This window comes from Polypterus senegalus, chromosome 10 (genome assembly GCF_016835505.1).
Source record: "Polypterus senegalus isolate Bchr_013 chromosome 10, ASM1683550v1, whole genome shotgun sequence".
Classification (NCBI taxonomy): Eukaryota; Metazoa; Chordata; class Cladistia; order Polypteriformes; family Polypteridae; genus Polypterus; species Polypterus senegalus.
The window spans coordinates 142825469-142845206 of NC_053163.1; the positions used below are offsets into that span (position 1 = coordinate 142825469).

Here is a 19738-nt window from a genome sequence, read left to right on the forward strand (position 1 = left end):
TGTGTGTGTATGCATGAGATCCTGTGAACCATAAAGCCAAAAAGAGTGAAGGCAGGCCACAGAGCAGTGCAGAAGTATCTCCTTCAGATAAACTGTGGGGTGAATAAAAAGATACCATAATAAGAAAGGTGGCATTTGATCTTTATGTTGGTTTTTTGTCATCTTGCTTCACCCATCACAATAGCATCACTTTCTTCCCCTCTACCTTCAAGAGTCTCACTCATCTTCATATAACTCAGGCGTCTGCCAGGCCTCCAGTTGCCAACATGTACATCTGGAAAGATAAAGACAGATAGCTATTGGGAGGATTTTAGGTACAAAGTAAAAAATCAAGGGTCTTCGGATTGGCACTTAAGATGAAGTAGTCAATGGCACATGGGTGTAACCATTGGTATAGAGTCATAACAGGTGCAGCAGCCAGAGAATAGCACAAGTGCCATGTGAGGCAGGCAGCATTACATATGCATCAGTTTCATTCAGGCGTGTTGCTCTCATGGTATGGCACATGTTTGATAATTATTTATAGCAATAAATAATTGCTTTGACTCCAGTGGAAGTTGTGCAAGACAAGGGCGCGGCTTTCCACTGAACAATATAATTGTCCACAAACAAGGAGATGGAAGAGCTCACTTAAATACAAGTAGTCCCAGTCTCATTTTCAAGCAGGTGCTACAGTGCCCCCTTGTGGACACATGCAGTGGATATAAGTCATGAATGGATATATAAAATCTCACTGTTTATACATAATGTACACACTCTTGCTTCAAGACTACGAGATTGTCTGACTGCACATAAATCAGAATTAAAGACGGACATTTTTGCCTGGTTCTTTTTCCAGAGTGGCGATGCCTTGCATGTTGTTTGGGCATGTAAGTAGAATTTCTTAGTATTTTGTACAAGTGACAATATTAATATTACGACTTCTATCAAAGAACAAGCAAAAGCAACTATAATTCTCTGGAGGAGCCCCATGAGAATCTCAAAATATCCAAAGTGCATTTTCGACTTAGTAAAGTGCCTGCATATATTTGCAGACAGAAAAAACTGGAAAAAAATATTTCTATTTTCAAAACAAAACTAACTTCTTGGGTGTATACATTTTTTAGATGTCTTTGTAGTTGTTATATCATAGATGCAACCTTTATTTACTTTTTTCTTTATATGCATGTGTTTATTTAAGTAAAATTAATATAGGTAACTTAAAAAGTAACAGCAGGTTTCTATAATTCTTTCATATAAGCTCACTCTGTCGAGACCAAGCAGTGGGCCATGATACAGACTGAAAAAGCTTAAACACACCACATGACCAAAACATATTGGACACCTGAGTATCACACCTACATGAGGATGTTGGACATCCATCCATCCATTTTCCAACCCGTTGAATTAAAACACAGGAGCCAATCCAAGAACCAATCCCGGGCAGGACACCAACCCACCACAGGACAATTTAGAATCGCCAATCCACCTAACCTGCAAGTCTTTGGATTGTGGGAGGAAACCCACACAGACACGGGGAGAACATGCAAACTCCACGCAGGGAGGACCCGGGAAGCGAACCTGGGTCTCCTAATTGCGAGGCAGCAGTGCTACCACTGTGCCAGCGTGCCGCCCATGTTGGACATCCCATTCCTAAAATATGAGTGTTAATTCAGAGTTTTCTGCACCGTTGCAGCTATGTCTAACAGCCTCCAATCTTCTCAGAAGGCTTACCACAAGATTTGGAGTGGGTCTGTGGGAATTTATGTCCACTCAGCCAAAAGAACATCTGTCAGGTCAGGAACTGATTTTGGATGAGAAGGTCTGGTTCTCAATCGGCAATCCAAATCATCCAAAAGGTATTCAATAGGGCTGAGGTCAGGGCTCTGTGTAGGCCCCTCGAGTACCTCCATGCCTTTATGGACATGTTTTTGTACACAGGGGCACAATAATGCTGGAACAGAAAAGGGTCTTTACCAAATTGTTGCCACAATGTTCAAAGTGCACAATTGTCTAAAATGTCTTTGTCTGCTGTAGCATTAACAGGACACTTCGCTGGAACCAAGAAACCTTTATACTTCCTCCGCCACTCTTTACAGTAGACACTATGCAGCCTGGAAGGTGAATTTTCTTGGCATCTGCCAAACCCAGATTTGACCATCAGACTAACCAGATATCGCTTCCAAGAACACATTTGCACAGCTCCAGACTTCAATGGCGGCCTGCTGTACACCACTTCATCCAATGCTTGGTATTGCACATAATGACCTCAGGCTTGTGTACAACTGCTCAGCCATGGAAACCCATTTCATGAACCTCCCGATACACAGTTCTTGTGCTGAAGTTGATTCCAGAGGCAGTTTGAAACTCTGTGGTGAGTGATTTTTATGAACTCGGTGGCCTTGCTTTGTCAGTCTGTACTGTCTACCCTTCATGGATGAGCTGTTGTTGCTACTTCCACTTCACAATAATAACAGTCACTGAGCAGAGCTGAAATTTAATGTACTGACTTGTGGCAATGATGGCAGCCTATGATAATGCCAGGTTTAAAGTTACTGAACATTTCAACATGTCCCATTCTGTTGTCAATTGAGGTTGCGTAGTCATGTGCTTAATTTTATTCACGTAAATAATGAAACATTCAAGCTCAATAATTTGAAGGGTTGTCCATGTTCTTTTGGCCACACAGTGTAACTTTAAGTTGTTAGCCATAAAGCCACATAGCCTGCTTTGCTTCACAGTACATTTAGATATGCTGCGTTCGGTATATGGTTTCTGCTAAAATGCAGTTATGGTCTTTATTGCATGACAGAAGTTTCGAGGTCAGGTAGTTCCACGGATCATTATGCCGGGGAGAGGTAACGTGTTACACATTGATTAGTACTAGCAAGTAGGAATTTCACTCTCATCTCCATACATTTGACAAAATGGATCCTATAAATCAATTTTATTTATATCAGTCATAGTTGAGAATAATGCACAAAACAGCCTCTATGCCTGGTGAATTTTCAGGGAGTGGGTGTGGAGGTACACTGCTACAAGTACTTGGGGGTCCACATCAATGACAGGTTAGACACAGAGGACCTGATAAGAAAGAGCAGAGCAGATTGTTTTGTCTTAGGAGACTGCGTTCCTTTGATGTGGGTAGTGACATCCTTCACATCTTCTATAACTTGGTGATGGGCAATTTGTGGAATGCTGGGCTGGTAACATCACTTCAAGACGGGCTCACCGAATCATCAAGCTAATTAAAAGGGTAGGCTCAGTTACGGGATGCACTCTGGACACCCTTGAGAGAATTAAAACAAAGCTGAGGGACATTACGAACAATGTTGCACATCCTCTCTATGACACACTAACACTGAGTAATCATTCAGCAAAAGTGTGTGAAGAAACGCTTCTGGGGCTTCCTTTAGGCCAACAGCAATATATCTGCATAATTCCTCACTGGGACAGGGACAGCCAAGTCAGAAGTCTTCTTTTGTTCTTCATTTTCTTGATTTTTAGTCATTTTCTCTTATGTTTCAGACCATAGTGTGTGTGTGCGTGTGTGTGTGTGTGTGTGTGTGTGTGTATGTGCATACATACATTTATTTATCTATTTATTTTTTAACAAGCTTCTGTAAAATTTTAATTTTCCCCAGGGACAAATAAAGTTTTGTCCATCTAAACATAGAAATTAGGGCAATAACATATTTTTGGAGAATAACAAAGCAATATCAAGGTTTTAACTCATGTAAAAAGGTGTGAAACTCAGTGTTTTTAATTCAGTTTAAGAATTTTAACGGGCAACCAGTTCTCAGCCATTAGCCTTGTGAGGTGAATAGCATGGAGCTTTAAGCACAACAACAAATGCCACTAAGAGTTTTAAAACCCTTAACAGTGCCTTTTCCATTTATTTACATTTAATGGTTGTTTGGGCCCAGATGTGTAGTCACTTTTGGCATCAGAAAGGAGCCTGAAATTTAAAAAAAAAAAAACTCTCACTGTTCTTGATTTCTTAGAATGATTGCTTTATTTCACATCTCCGACTCTCCTGGCAAAAACAGGACTTCAGTCCCATTGATTTGATGACTCGTGAGGACACTTTTGATGTTTCTGATGGTATGGCTATAACCCTTTAAGTAAATCAATTAGGAGCCCTCTGTGTGTTTGCGAAGGTAATTTCCTTCAGTAATACAAATATGCCAATGATGGGAATAATAAATGTGAGTAGATCCTAAAACATCACAAAGCAACACGGGTTCCCTCTAAACAAGTCCAACTGTCGACCCTCTTCCTTGTCTGGGGTCTTAAACTCTTTTTGTGCTGTGGAAATGTTGGCTAGTCCCATCCGGCAGCTAAACTATACTGCCAGATATTTATTTCTCCATTAATCATGCAGTTTTCTGTCCTTTTTTTATGGTCCAGGAGTTTAGTGGGAGCACATGAATAAACTGGTAAACTTTCATTTCTCTGCTTTCTTGCCAGTCACAATGACCAGTTAATTAATACTAATGTACAACACTGGGAAAATAGTAAATTTGTTATTTTTTTTACATGGTTCACTTTACAAGCCTGTTGTAACTAGTAATCCATTTGCAATATTTAAAAAAAAAAACCGGAAGAACTAGTATAGGCCACTTGGAAGAAGGAATATGAGATACACTAGGTGTGTCCGAGCACACCCAGAGTTTGAGCATTCTCTGTCCTGAAGGCACTAGAGGTCAACATCCAGGTTTAAAGGCGCACATGGGAAGCACAGATAAGGGGAAACCCACAAGGGCAATGGTGTTAGGGGAGGAGAGACTGCTATTGCTCCATTAGGCTTCACTCTAATTAGCAGTTCTCAGGTCACACAACACCTACAAAGGATTCAGTGCATTTTCAGACCCTTTCACTTTCTACACAATTTACTGTATTATAGATTTAATTTTAAATGGATAAAATTGCCTTTTCTGCACAGCAATATACACTCAAGAATCTATATTGACAAAGGGAAAAAACATTTTCGGAAAGGCTTGCAAATTTAAAAAAAAATCAGAAACTGATTATCTTTTATTCATGTAAGTATTCAGACCCTTAATTCAGTACTTTGTAGAAGCCTTTTCGGGAGCAGTTACAGATTCAGGGCTCTATTGTTAAGCCTCTATAACTTTTTTACTCTCAGATTAGGTCAGGTTATCCCATTCTTCCTGGAACATCCCCTCACACTTCATTAGATTGGATGGGTAGCACCTGTAAGCCACATTTTTCAGGTCTCTTCACAGGTATTTTATGAGGTTGTAGTCTGGGCATTGGCTGGGCCAGTCACTGTCACTCAGAGACTTGTCCCAAAGCCACATCAGTGTTGTCCTGGCTGTATACTCCTTGTCATTGTCATTGGCCCAGCCTGAGGTAGTGCACACTTTGTTGCAGGTTTTCTTTAAGGACTCCTCTGTATTTCATTTAATTCATCCTTTTGTCAATTTTTTACCAGTTTTCCTGTCCCTACCATTGACAAGCACCCTCATAGTATGATGCTGCTACCATCATGGTTTATCATAGGAATGATATTTTGGCACTTCACTTCACCAGACACAGAGCTTGGAGTTCTACCCAAAGAATAACATTTTTGCTTATCAGACCAGAGAATCTTTTTTTTTTCCCTCAGGCTCTCAGAGTACTTTAATTGTTATTTCGCAAACTCAAATTGGGCTGTCATATGTGCCTGTTTGATGGATTGTGGTTGGGTGGGTTATCCTTCCTACAGGTTAATTTCAGGACAGGGCTTCTGAATATCTGAATGCGTGACAGTTTGGTTCTTGTTCACTGTCTTGACCATGGCCCTTCCTCTCCAGTTACTTAGTAACTCCAGAAAAAGTCATAGTGAAAATAGTCCATGTCTTCCATTTCACAATAATTGAGGCCAATGTATACCTGGGATACTTAAAGCTTTAGAAAAGTTTTATCCACAGTATTTTTCCACTTAAGAAATACAGCAAAATTTACACCTCTTATAACATTGCAAGATGCTGAGAAATTAATTCACGCTTTTGCTTTCAGTCGACTAGATTACTGTAACGCACTCCTCTCAGGACCACCCAAAAAAGACATCAATCGATTGCAATGAGTGCAGAATGGAGCTGCTAGAATCTTAACTAGGGAAAGAAAATCTGATCACATCTCTCCAGTTTTGATGTCACTACATTGGTTACCTGCGTCATTTAGAATTGACTTTAAAATACTGCTGATGGTTTACAAATCCTTAAATATTCTACTCCATCTTATATTTCAGAATGTCTTACACCTTACACTCCAAATCGTAACCTTAAATTTTCAAATGAGTGTCTGCTTAGAATTCCAAGAGCTAACCTTAAAAGAAGTGGTGAGACGACCTTCTGCTGTTATGCACCTAAAATCTGGAATAGCTTGCCAATAGGAATTTGCCAGGCTGATACAATGGAGCACTTTAACAAACTGCTGAAAACACATTACTTTAACATGGCTTTCTCATAGCTTCATCTTAGTTTAATCCTGATGCTCTGTGTATTCAATTAATTATCATTATTATTTAAGGTATTCATATTCAAAATCTGTACTAACCCCTACTTTCTCTTCTGCTCTTTTATTTGCACCACCACTACCTGATCAAAGCACTGTGATGTCCCTACATTGTTGGATTAAAGGTCAGAAGTCCACCTGACCATCATCATCAAGGTTTTCCATGAGAACCCTGAATACCATGAGGACTGATTGAGGTCATTTATGTTAGGTAGAATGCCTAGATGGGGCTGGGCGGTCTCGTGGCCTGGAACCCCTGCAGATTTTATTTTTTTCTCCAGCTGTCTGGATTTTTTATTTTGTTTTTTCTGTCCTCCCTGGCCATCGGACCTTACTTTGATTTTCTGTTAATTAGTGTTCCCTAATTTTACTTCTTATTTATTTTGTCTTTTTTTCTTTTTTCATCATGTAAAGCACTTTGAGCTCCATCATTTGTATGAAAATGTGCTATATAAATAAATGTTGTTGTTGTTGTTGTTGTTATCCCTTTGTCATGATCTGTGCTTCACCACAATTTAATCATGGAGGTCTACAGTGAGTTCCTTGGGATTCATGTAAAGTGCTCATTCAACAGGCACCACCACTTAAAAGGTTCCATAAACCTATGACCAATACAGTGAACAGGTGTGTCTTATTTATTTGCATTTTATGTGTTGCAGTTGTATTCTCTCTCTCAGTTTCCCTTCTTTGACATGTTTTCCTTGTACATGTAATCGAACAGAAGCATGACAAAGGATTATTGTGAGATAAAGAAAAGACCTGGGGCCTCATGCATAACGCCGTGCATAAAATTCCCACTAAAACATGGCATAAGGACAAAAGCAGAAATGTTCGTACGCACAAAAAAATCCAAATGCATAAATCTCTGCGTTCGTCAACTTCCACATTCTTCCGCTCCATAAATCCCAGTCAACATGAAAAGTAACGTTCATGCACGCGCCTGCTACCACTCCTCAAACTCCTCCCAGAATTACGCCTCTTTGAATTTGCAAATCAATATAAATAGCCATTAAGCTCAGCATTCTGTGAAAAGGCAATAGCAAAAGCACAGGGGGAAATAGAAGAATTTTAGCGGATACCAAGTGGAGGCAAGGAAAAACGTACTATTTGTTGGTTTAAACGGTGGTATAAACAACAAAGGGAAGTTGATCGAGTGACATAGTGTTGGAGAAACTGAAAAGCTCAAGTTCACAAAGTCATACAGTGCCTGAAATAAAAAAGTTGTCAGATATCAAAGTTGCCGTGAAAAGGTGAGTTGTAGCCCACCGTCTGAGTGTCATATGAAAGCCTATTAGGGTACAGAGAAAAAAAATAGGCACACAGTAGGAAAAAAGCACAAAATGTAAACTTTAATCTAGAAATTTCCACTTTAATCACGTAGTTTATTTTGTCATTAAAGTAGAACATCATAAACTTAACCTTAAAACTGTTTAATTCACTAGTTTCTCAAATCCCATCATCACTAAAGTAGCACGTTAAGTGCTTTGTTTTGTATTTGGCCTTCTATGTGCTCAATGTGTGTGAATCACTACATGCTTCTTAAACCAGCTTTCTCTTCCTCCGACAAGACACAGAATCCATTACATTTGTGATATTACAGCTCTCTGAAAAATTAAAATACTGAGATGTATACATGATATAATTTTCATGATTGTAGGAGTTAAAGCATGTTATTAAACATGGGAACAGGGTGGAACAGTGATTGTTTATGCCTCGTACAAGATTCTTACTGCGCTGTGTGCGACCTTCGATAAAATAATTTATTGTAGCAGTACTGTCTCTTTCAAACATACTAACCCCCAATTCCTGTCCTTACTTTTCTTTCTCCAAATACCCAATAGCCACACAATCAGCTCTGTAATAGATGTTAAGCCATCTGAACATTAAAATATCTTTGTAGTACGTGTTGTAAAAGATCCACGAGCAAACAGCATAAAGGTTTGGGGTTTCTGGCCCCGTATATTGTAGAATAATCCACAATTCAAAAAACAAAACAGGTCAAAATATAAACATAAAAGGTTCATATGCGCGACACCATTCCAGGCGTCGGCGGCCATTTTATAAGGGAGGAGCCGGAAGTGGAGGAATGCTAGGAAGGAACTGTGAGGGAGGATGGGACTGATGACGTCAGGAAAGATGGCGGAGGAAGGGCGGAAGTAGGGTACTGAGGGAAAGCTTATGGTGGCGGAGAGTCTTTTTTCCTGGAAGAAAGCAAAAGAGAAACGTTAGTACCCCGCCACTCCCTCGCAAGTTTACAGTGAGGTAATTATACTAATAAGTACAAACAGTTCTCCAAGGAGCACTTGATGGACTGATTGAGTGCGTTTATAGATCTTGGAATGAAACTGTTTCTGAACCGCGAGGTCCGTACAGGAAAGGCTCTGAAGCGTTTGCTGTGTGACAACAGTTTAATAGACAGCATGGCTGAGGCAGCGTGTGCTTGATGCTGTATAACGATAATTCTTTTTCCATTCAGCTGCTGTAGAGCTATGATTCCCCACTCAAATACAGTAATATAAATATTCCCAGTGGTGCAGTGAGAGGAATATGGGAAAAAGATGATCCTCTGTGGCAATACCTAATGGGAGCAGCTGAAAGAAGAAGAAGAAGAAGGTGCAGTTAGAGTAACAACGCTAAATAGCTCTGATATTTAGAACAGTTTGACCATTCTGTGGACCGTTATTTTGTTACAGGTTAATAACAATCAGATGCCTTAAACTAATAAACAATATGCGGTTAATTTCATTGTATTTATAAAGCTGCGTCAGGCATGTGGATCTAAAAAAGAAAGGGAAACCACACTGGAACAGTAGCACTGCTTTGATGCTGGGTGCCGCCAGTTTGCAAAACTGAGCGGAGAACTTGCGTACGCCAGGGTTTTAACTAGAGTGACAATGTGCGTGGGTTTACACCAAGTTTAGGTTTTATACATTGCGATTTCAGTGTGAAAATGGGCTTACACAACATTTTTGTGTGTATGCACCATCTATACATGAGGCCCCTGAAAATGATAAAATGGTTTGAATAGTATTATGACAAGCAGAGGCGAAAAACAAGGAAATCCAAAACAACAAACAAAGTGGAGGTAAAGAACAAAATCAGAATTGTGAGTCAAAAACAAAAGTCAAAATAAAAACCTAAAGCTTGGGAATATTTGAAATAAAGATGACTACAGATTTATTTTAAAAAATGTTGTTTTTCCACTGAGAGATAGCATAAATTTGCAGTTTTATAACCTCACTTCCTTGAAACCACTACCACAATGGCAGAGATTAGATGATGCATCCAAGACGTAATAAAAGCGAAAAATGAGATGGGGTCAAAATGAATTAAAACTAAATTTAAACCTCAGAATTGGAGTCCTGGTAACTTTCAAAGACATCAAAGTGGACATTGTGATCATCTAAGGGAATGGCAGGCTGATACATAGGTACATTTCTGGGGCGCCAACCCGGCCATCTAAAATGACACAATATGATGTTCAAAATGAATAAAAAAGGCCGCCAGTATAACAATGTGGCTTGATCACTTTTAATAGCTTCTTCACTTTCTATTTGCACTCGGCTCTCCTTTGCTCAGGTCACTTAGACAGGAAGTGACAGCTCGTTCTGGGCAGTTGTGCTTTTATGACCCAAGGACCAGAAGGGTGAAGTTAGTGAAAATCAGTGCGCAATTTCTCTGCAATGTGGGGGAAGAAGAAGACAAGGCAGTTAGTGGCAACGCTCCCTCTCTTTTTGAGGTGTCACATACAGCACCTGAGACGAACTTCGAGGGTGATTCTTAGATGTGCATGCAAGATAATATATCAAACATTTTTTTAAATGTCACAGTACTAAGTGTATGGTCTCTTCTGTATACAGTGACCAATGACTACAATTCATACCCAAGAGGTCATGACAGATCTTGCATATTCAGGCCTTCAGGTTAAAACTATGACTGTACATGAGCCTAAATCAGGGCTTTGATTCTGATGTGCCTTAAGGTCTGTTTACATAACAAAAGGCTCAAAGCTATTTTAACATAGACATTCACAGTTAGTCAAAGTGAACTCCTCTCTCTTATCTGCACAACAAAGCACCAATTATCATCACAAAAATGTTCTTAAGAAGGAATTCAGTATATTAAATTGTGTTGTAATGATTGATAACTAAACCTGCCAAAGCATTTTGAAATTAGAAGCAGTGTCTTATATTCACAACCTGCATGCACACATTAATCTGTTCCCTTTTGTTTCTCATTGCTGTGTGTTGGAGATTTGTATCACAAAGAAGGGCGAGGAAACAAAGTTGCAGAAAATAAATTCTGCTCTGAGTTACTTTCTAATAGGGCATTCATGGTTTGGTATAAACTGTTTAAAAAACATCTCCTTAACGCAACCCTCCAAAACATGTACATATCTTTACTATGACACATAAAGAAGACCCGAAATGCAACCACCTTAAAACTAGCATAGTTCACTTTGATTAAATTTGGACATCTAGACTACCTTAACAAGTGACTACAGACAGAACCACCTTAACAAGAGCAAGAGACTCAGATCTGCTTAACAGATTTCACAGTGGTTGATAATGACAAGCATCTATCTGATGAAAAATGGTCTTTTAATCAGTGCAATGCTGCACAATTAATACAGAAAAAGCCCACTGTGACCATAACTAGGGTATAATGCAGTACAAATCTAAAAACAAACAAAAAAAAAACAACATGAAGCCTACCATATGTGCATAACTGATTAGCTAAGTACGAAGAGTGGCTTGTCTACTTATCCCACTCTATTCAATTCAATTTATTTCTGCAGTGCCAAGATGCAGTCAATGGTAGACTTCTTAGGCATTAAACCAGACTGCTTTGGTTGCTGGTAGGTGGGCAAATGATCATGGATCCTATTGATGATGACCCTAGCAAGGACTCTACCTAGCACCAAGAGCAATGCTATTCCCCTTTAGTTGAAGCAATCTAGGTGATCACCCTTCCCTTTCCAGATATGGATGACAAGTCCTGTTTTTCAGCCAGTTAGGATGACGCCAATTTCCTGAATAAAAGCAAAGATTGCTTGCAATGCCAGGAGGACAGCCTTACCACCAGCCTGGAGAAGTTCATCCCTGATGCCACAGATGCCTGCATCCTTCCCTACCCTCATCTGGTTCACCACCTGTGGAATCTCAGTGAGATTGGGTGGTTCAGAACTAATTAGACTTTAAATGAAAATAATGAAGCTGCCTACAAAAAAGGGAGAGCAGCACCTATATTGTCCTTAAATTCCCTTGCACCTTACCAGCAGCGTCTTAGTTTTGCAAATGTGTCAGTCAACCTGCTCACTCATCCTCCACAGAGGCTGCTGAAGTCTGTCCCAAAATTCTTGAAGTCACTTTATCTCGGAGTAAGGTGTCTGGAATAGTAGAGGGTAAATAAAATCTTGTTATTTGGTATACATACATTTCATGAGTGTTCCGTGCCTACAACTCAAAATAGTAAATGCAAGGAGGAGCTGGGCTTGTACATGCAACCGTTTGATTATGAGGCAGCAGTTTTTACCTCAACACCATCCAAGCAAACATGTTTAGGTTGTGTCGATTGATATTTAGGCTTCAGTTTTTACACTTTGACACTTTGAATAAAAGCACACTTGTTTTGTGCTGTGTTCTTTGTGATGTGCTTTTAATGTTATGTTGTGGACTTTCGGCAAAACCCGGCTGACAAACCAAATTTCCCTCCAGTGACAATAATATTGAATTGTATTGAATATACAAGCAAATAAAAAATATAGGTGAAGCTGACCTGACATAAAGTTTTGGACTTTTTTTCTACTTTAGTTCCTGTACCTGATATATCATTTGCATATATGTGACATCCATAATTTGTGAGTGCATGCGTGTGCGCCTAGTGGAGGTGTCTTAATCCCATGTTGATTATATGAGAGTTAAATCCCTGCTTTAAGAATATTAGTTAGGTGAACAAATCATGACATTCTAATAAACTTGCATCTAACATACTTGCACTCCCTGTGGGGGTTCAGGGTGAGCTGCAAATCATTTTACTATATCCTGTACGGGATGCAGACATTTATTTAAGTAATTATTGGCAAATTACCTTTTTGAATGTTCATATCTTAAATATTAGGTTCTGGAGATGAATAAACCTGCTGCCAATCTTACAATTTTAAATAAAAATGAGCCTATAATATTAAGGCATTGGTTCTTAAGTTATATTAGGTAAAAGTTGTAATTTCCCATGTAGCATATACAACTATAAAGCGGCAAGCTCTAAAATCATAACTTAGCATAGCAAAAGTAAAAGAAAGAATTATTAAAGCTCTTTAGATATAATGTATTGAAAATTCAAGTGGTATTTAATTGTGTTGTTTTCTGTTTTACATTCAAATTTTTTTTTTATATTTTGTTTGCTTTTACTCAGACACTTCATTCATTTATTCATTCCATCATTTTCTAAATTTGTTTATTTTGATAAAATTGTTGGGAGCTGAAGCCTCTCTCTGCCACATCAGGTACAAATATGAACAGAGTACGACTTTGTTACATGGTGAATAAACAAAATCACTTTAGAGCAGCCAACCAAAATGAATCAGAATGTCTCTGGAATGTGAGAGAAAACAAGTGTAACCAGTGAGGACACTCGTTGGCCTCAGGAGATCATGAAAATTACCCATGTGAAGTTACCTTTCTGAATGCGGAACTCTGAAGTGGCCACCATGCACCAAAATGCACTGAATAGATAGATAGATAGATAGATAGATAGATAGATAGATAGATAGATAGATAGATAGATAGATAGATAGATACTTTATTAATCCCAAGGGGAAATTCACAATATTACTGCTTTTAAACAATGCTTATGTTTAATTTGATTAAAATTACAGTGTACTGTTAAAAATGACATTTTTAAAAATGTTATTCACGTTGATCACACATCATATGTTATCAGAACTGATTATGTTAATTATTATTAGAAAGAAAAGACATGTTTCAACAACAATGAGCAAATCTTACAGAACATGCATGTGTATAGCGCCTTCAGAAAGGATTCAGACTCTCAATTTGTACTCATTTCGTTATGTTGTAGCCTTGTGCTAAGAATATTTAAATTCCTTTTTTTCCCTCATTAAGCCACACTCACTACACTATGTTAGTCGGAGGTTCACTGTGCCCTGTACACAACCGTGTGTAGCATTCTCAACTAACTGGCTTCCTTTGTGTCTGGCCCATTAACCAGAAATTTGTACGATTTGCTTTTGTTAACTACTTCAGTTACCTGGTTGTAATAGTGTAACTAGTTGGTTTGGCTGGATTTTTCTCCCATAGGAACTATTCTGTCTCGTAGGTATTATTTTCAATAAAGCCCAGCTCCCTACATTGGGCAGAGGAGGACGTTATGCTTTCAGTTTGATGGAAATTTTGTGTGTGTTTTGTTCTCTTAAAAAAGTAAGATTATACTTTCCAGAACACTGTGTGGCAGAAAAGTAATGAGACTGATTTTTTAATTTACCAAAGTTTTTATTTTTTTCAAACATCAATGTTATCCCCTTCAAAGTAGTTCCCTTGGGCAGCTACACACCGATGGAGACGTTGTTCCCACTGTTGGTAGCAGCGCTGGAAGTCTTCAACCGGTATGGTCTTCAGCATTCACTCTTTTGGATGTTTTCTAAAGTCCCGAAATGACGTCCTTTGAGGACATTTTTCAGTTTAGGAAAAAGGAAAAAGTCACACGGACTGAGGTCAGGTGAATAAGGGGGCTGGGGAACCACAGGAATGCCTTTTGAGGTCAAAAATTCTGTTATGGAGAGGGCAGTGTGACATGGGGCGTTGTCATGATCCATTTGTCTGCCATGTCTGGTCTCACGCGAATGACTCTTTTTCTGAGCCTTTCAAGGACGTCTTTATAAAAAACTTGGTTGACAGTTTGTCCTGGAGGAACAAATTCTTTGTGGACAATTCCCCTTTTGTCAAAAAAACAAATCAGCATTGATTTGATCTTCTTTGCTCATTCAAGCTTTCTTTGGTCGAGGAGAGTTTGCAGTGTGCCACTCCTGACTTTGCCTCTTGGTAACAGGACCATATTCAAAAATCCATGATTCATCACCTGTGATCACACAACTAAAGAAATCTTGCTCATTAGCGATTCTGTCAAGAAGATCAAGACACTTGTTTTTTCGATTGTCCTTCTACTCAATTGTGAAGTTTTTCGGCACCATTTTCGCACAGACCTTTCACATGTGCAAATGTTCAGTCAAAATTTGATGAACGGTAAATCTGTTCAAATTTAATTGTTCACTCAACATTCTTAATGTTAAACGACGGTCTGATCTCACAAGAGTGTCCACACGTTCGATGTTTTCATTGGTTTTCGAAGTTGAAGGCCTCCCTCAATGGTGTTCATCTTCAACATGTTTTCTGTCTTCCAAAAATAATTTGTGCCAGCGAAAAACTTTAGCTCGGGATAAAGAATGTTCCCCATAGGCCTGTTTTAACTTCTCAAACGTCACACTTGCAGATTCTCCAAGCTTAACACAAAATTTAATGGCACAATGTTTCTCCAAATTCCGCTGTTCCATTTTGCGTGACGCACAACCAAAAATACAACTTCGCTAATAGCAGTCACAAAAATCACGTAGTTAACGGAAGGAGTTGAAACTCGCACTGAGCTATGGGAGGGTACTGATACACGTGCTCTATCAAGGACAACAGCGCAGCGTTGCCAGATCGCTTGCAGTGTTGCCAGTCTCATTACTTTTCCGCCACACCTCGGGTATGGCTTGGTAGTCTTTAACTTATGGGATCCATTTAGGCTTTTTTAGTGGACTAGAGACAGACTTTAAAGTTTGCCACATTTGCAACATTCTATACTATCCTTTCAGCATAAAAATGTGCGTTCGTAATTTTCAAACATTTCATAGTTGTTGATTATAAGCCTCACCTGAGTCCTCATTCAACACCATATCACTAACTCCTTCTCAGGCCTTTATACAGACAGCGACACAGTGCCACCTACTGTCCAACATTAATGACTGTACATAACTGTTGACTGCTAGGGAATCCAACACTCCATCTCCTTATATGCATATTACACTGTAGGTCTTTGTAACCAAGCAGGTCATGACTGGCCATCCTGTACATGCACACAAAGGCAGCAGATCCAGTGAGCAAAGCAGAAACTGGTTAGCACAAAAATTGAATGGTCTATTTTACAGAGCACACCTCAATTCCAAACCAACCAAGAAGATCTATTAACCACAAAAGCGGGGTATTTTATTATTAGGCTGACACCTTTATTCAGCGTGACTTACAACATTTAGGAGACACATCTGGTTACTTTTTTTTTAATTGGAGCACAAGCTGGTGAAGTGAGTTGCTCATAGTTACACAGTGACCATACAGAATTGTGAAGGACCACTGCCACCACTCCCACGCTCTCTTTGTCCCACCTCTATCTGACAGAAGGTACTGTAGCATCTGAGCCAGTTCTGTCAAGTTTCGCAAGAGCTTTTACCCCTTGGCTGTCCTGACTCTGAACTCAGATCTGCTCCTAATAGTGAATTTATATGCAGTACATTTGTTACTACTGTTGTTTTTTATTATTAGTTGTTATTATTTATTACTGCTTAATATTATTACTATCTCTTCTGTTGTTTGTTTTATATATACATATAAATATATATATATTCCATGTATATATATATACATTCCAAGCCCTGTACCCGAGGCCCCCAAAATAACCAGGACGGACGCCCCCTCGCGGTCTGGAGGAGACACAAGCCCTCCTCTGGTCCTCCTGGGCGTCCTGGCCGGGCTCCAGCCCCGGCTGGGGACCACATATATATATATATATATATATATATATATATATAGTGGAAAGCATACCCCCGGACACAGACAGACAGACAGACAGACAGCAGAATGTCCAAAACACACTTCTTTATTTTCTTTTTGTACCACAATGCCTTCCTCCAACAACACTTTCTTTTATCTCTTTCACTTCTGTTCTTCCTCTCTTGACATCCTCTCCCCTCCTCACAAGCTTCGTCTCCTTCCTCCCAACTCTGGGTCGTCTACTGGAGGGAGGCAGTCCCTTTTATTATGATCCGGATGAACCCCAGGTGCTCCACTTGATATCACTTCCTGGTGTGGTGGAAGTGTCAGGAGAGCACCTGGGTGCCCCTGGGATTGCTTCCGGCAGCACTTCCTGGTGTGGCGGAAGTGCTGCCATCCAGGATTCCCTAACTGTCCGGGTGCCCCCTGGCGGTGGCCGCATCCTACTGTAGGGGTGAGCGTCCCAGCTCCGTTCCCGTGGTCCCCAAGCAGACCCGGGCGGCTGCCCTCTCGTGGCCCAGGGGAGGTATCATCCATCTCGGGGACCGTCCAGGCGTCCTGGCTGGGTAGAGTCCCCAGTCATCTGGGACAATATACAGTATATATATATATATTTCTATATTGTAAGAGATGGCTGGCAGCCCAACCCGTTCAGGATATGATAAGATGGGGGTAGACAGCTTCTTTAGGGCACTGCATTCCCTGAGACGCTAGATTGCAGCTCCCAGGGATTACAGCAGTGCCTCAGATTCCCGCAGGGCAATATGGGACTTGGAGTTCTTTATCTCAGCCCTGTTGGGTGCAGTGGGTAATGCCAGGGGGTGCTGTGGAAGACATATGATTATTATATATTATTATTTTATTATAGGTTTGCACTTAACCCAGACGTGCTGGCAGGCCACGTGGGCAGAAGAGCAGAAGTACTTCTGGGTTTGCCAGTATAAAAAGAACCACCTCAAATCCAGTTGGGGAGCCAGAGTTGGGCGGTAGGTGGACAAAACTTTCTGGGAGGAGTGGAGGAGAAAAAGACAAATAAAGGAGAAGAATTTAATATTGTGCCAAGTATTTACTTGAGGATGTGGTGGTGAGAACACTTGTGAAGAGTTTCTCTTTGTGGTTTTAACCCATGTCCTGCATTTGTTGTGTTGGGTCTCTCTAGTGTCCACTATATATATACAGTATACCGAGTATATATATACATATATATATAGTAAAATTTCTAAACTCTTTTGGGACTCTTGCAATCACCGCGTCTGTGGAAGAAAGTTGATCCATTACCAGGACAACCGCAGGTTCCCAGCACTGTAGCAGCTCTCAGTGAAAGCAAATCCGAGCCGACTGCATTTACGCTATAAATGCCTGTTGTCGATGGGTGATGCATTATAAATGCAGGGAACTGTATTACATGCCCACTAACCTTGCCACGATGCTACCTGATTGCTGTGTCTGTGTATAGGAGAGCGGTAGCTCCCGCAACAATAAATAACTGTGCTGTTCCTGTTTCAAGCTGAATAAAGCTGGTTTTGCTAAAGTACTGAGACTCAGCCTCTTGTTTTGAGTCTGCCATGGACGGACCTATTATCAAGGTAACCTGGGGTCACACCCTGAGTTCTGTTCACAAAGGTGCCTTAGCAAATAAGAAATGAAATGCTTAATGACAGGAAAAGCTCATATCTGCATTGACAGGAACACACAGCAATCTGCCCTCCAGCACATAACCCAACCCCACTTCCATCCACATGATTATAAACCTGTCCGATGTCACCTAAATGAAATGCTTTCACAAGAAAATGATGAGTCCCACTTGGTTGACAAGGGTGAGGCACGATCAGGGCAGGCATCTAATATGTCATTTTTATGAGTTTGTGCATTTGATGTCTTGTTACTCTGCTGCAAAAGAGAAAAAGTCAATGTGGATGATCATTTAAAATGAGAGATAGGTGGTGCAGCAAAAAAGAAAATTTTAAAATGGGAGCTGTTTTATTTTTTCAAAAAACTATGACAATTTTCAAAAAATAAACTAGAATGATGATTTGAACAAGCTGTAAATGCTGCATTTGAGACAATGAGAGTGACCTGACCGACAGTCACATACTGAAAGGTTAATAATACCACTTCTAGCAGTAATGTGAGTTCCAATTCTGTGGTGTCCCATAACAGAGGTGAGGAAAAACGTGTTGGACGACGATTCCACTGCAGGAGATAAGATACCTAAAGAAAACCATTGTTTGTGCAAATGTGCCAACCCAAAACATTCTGTTGCATTTCACCTTTCTGCCACAAAGTGGCATAGTCCTTTTGAAAATGTTAGATATTCATTAACGGCACTATCAGGAGAAAGCTGATTTTCTTTAGATGCAATGTTGATCAATTTGTCTGTTTCATTCATTGTAATGCACAAATAACCAAAGCAGGAAATTAGAGTTGACGAGTTTGGATTTTTTTTCTCCTTCAGTCTCTCATTTATCACTGATATATGTGATGTTCATAATTTGTGAGAATATGCAAGTGCCTGGTAGGAGTAGTGAGGTGAAGGTGGCTTCTGAGCTTCTGTGTCTGTAGACTAAAAGTGTCTTTGGTGAAATGATGGATGGATTCTGCTAGGGTGAGACACATATTTTAAAATGTACTACTTTGATCAGTAACAGTCTGGGCATACACAAATCCAAATATAATAAAAACAGTATTTAATCCAGGTTTGGGGGCTGCTTACAGAAGAAGCTGAATCTCTGACTAACCTGTGGGGGCCCAGTGGTTAGTCTGTAAATCAGGAGGTAGTGGAGCTCTTAGTGACTCCATAGGAATGGGGTGGGAGTGTGCCAGTAATGGCAGTTTGGCCATCAGAGTTTACCACCAGACTATTGAGTTACATCATCGGCCTAATGAATACATGAAAACACTGAAGACCTTTTGGAATTTTACAACAGTGGTGAGGAGAACAGACCATTCAGCCCAACAAGTTTATCCATCCTGTTCACTGTCTAGAATCCAAGAGAGTCTTGTTTTATGAGCACTGTAGCCTTCTCTTCTTCCTTGCCAGACAAACCTTTGCCACCACTTCCCTCCAAACTCAACGACCTAATAGCTAGGACTATGTTTCACGTGTTATTTATTAATATTGTTTATTTATCTAAGGAGACTTACAACATTTGAGATCAAAGTGACTCTCATTTTTCCACTTGGAGCACAGACAGGTGAAGTGACTCGCTAAGGGTCCCACAGTTTCAGTAGTGGGATTTGATCCCACAACCTCAGGGTTTCATGTCCAAATCCCAGAATCCTTAACCAATACGCCACACTGTCTGCTCTCTTACGATAAACTGCTATGCATGAGGCAACAAGTCCACCCTAATGCTGACTTGTACATTGCAAGAATTGAAATCTAAGCAAGTGAAAAGTATTTACAGTATATC

At 39.9% G+C, this 19738-nt stretch overlaps 1 long non-coding RNA gene across 3 annotated transcripts in view; it reads left to right on the plus strand.

Moving 5' to 3' along the window:
- The first annotated feature begins 770 nt into the window (after positions 1-770).
- LOC120537752 overlaps positions 771-19738 on the plus strand; it is a 30531-nt gene continuing 11563 nt past the window's right edge. For all 3 annotated transcript variants that reach the window (XR_005635386.1, XR_005635385.1, XR_005635384.1), the window contains exons 1-2: positions 771-869; positions 17194-17311. This is a non-coding gene — a long non-coding RNA (uncharacterized LOC120537752). The remainder of the gene's footprint in view (positions 870-17193; positions 17312-19738) is intronic.